This window comes from Cyprinodon variegatus, unplaced genomic scaffold, assembly GCF_000732505.1.
Source record: "Cyprinodon variegatus isolate N-32 unplaced genomic scaffold, C_variegatus-1.0 Scaffold453, whole genome shotgun sequence".
Lineage (NCBI taxonomy): Eukaryota > Metazoa > Chordata > Actinopteri > Cyprinodontiformes > Cyprinodontidae > Cyprinodon > Cyprinodon variegatus.
The window spans coordinates 220,255-221,477 of NW_015150906.1; the positions used below are offsets into that span (position 1 = coordinate 220,255).

The window sequence follows — 1,223 nt, forward strand, 5'->3', positions numbered from 1 at the left end:
GTTCTCGCCAAGAACGGACTTGACGAGAACGCGAGCACGCAAGCACGTGAATTGAGAAACGCCCTTCGTCTGACATTTTCTCAGATTACGCCTAGATGGGACCGGCTTGTTGTTTTATTTTTATGCTGTTTGAATTTGATTTTATTTTATCATTTTACTTGATCGTATCACCACAACCACCGCCCCCCCACCCCCGGCCGGTCCGTGAAAATATTGTCTGACATATAGCGGTCCGTGGTGCAAAAAAGGTTGGGGACCACTGCAATAACACATGCCAACCACTGTGCAGCCTGAGTAGTTTTTTTTTTACTCATTTATACGTTACATCTCTGCAGTACAGGCGCAATAATCCAAGTCAACTACTATGTAGTCTTCCCTTTGCTCTCTACTGTGCAGATATTTTTATATCCAAGTAAAACATATTGGAGGACATTACAGCTTGTATTTTTATCTTTTTTTTTAGTTTTTACAGCACAAGTGGCTCATTTTTTTTTCTCAGTAGGCTGACAGGAAAGGGGGTGTGAGAGACCACAGGTCGGATTCGAACCCTGGGTCGGCCGCGTCCAGGACTAAGGCTTCTGTACATGAGTTGTGCGCGCTAACCGCTTCTCCACCTTCACACCTGTATTTTTATCTTTAATGACATCTTGCTTTAACTCTTTATGAGCTACTAGAACCAGAATTTGCCTGAAGTACTAATCCCAAGGGATACCGTAATTTTCGGACTATAAGCCGCAGGTTTTTTTTATGTTTAAATACCATATGGTTCGTGCACAGAGAGGATTGTCTGGAAAGAGGCAACTGTTTGGGGAAGCTCCTACTTATTAGCCTCGTGAGACCATCCTGATCTCGCGAGCTTTCCAAGATTTCACTCGTTAATCAGTCTGGCTACTTTCCGTTGAAGAAAATTTGGAGCCGTTCACCAAACGAACGTCCAATCAGCGTTGGCTTTGAGGCGGTTTGAGGTGCGACGCAACGAGAATCGCGACAGTTCAGTCTAAAGAACATGGCGGCTTCAGCCGATGAAACTAGCGTTAGCGTGGCTATCGAGCAAGTTTTAAATTACAGAGTATTTCTTCACTGAAAGAAGAGCAAAACACTGCTCTGGAGGCTTTTCTCAGGTTTCAGCAAGAGTAGCCTGGCTTGTGGTTGTGTTTTCGTCGTCGCTCTGTTAGTACGTCATATGCTTCGTTGATCTGATTGGTTTATTTGGCCCGTCTATC

At 44.4% G+C, this 1,223-nt stretch overlaps 1 protein-coding gene across 1 annotated transcript in view; it reads right to left on the reverse strand.

Annotated features, from left to right (window-relative positions):
• LOC107093922 (serine/threonine-protein kinase N2-like) overlaps positions 1-1,223 on the reverse strand; it is a 41,087-nt gene that overhangs the window by 2,068 nt on the left and 37,796 nt on the right. The window lies entirely within an intron of this gene.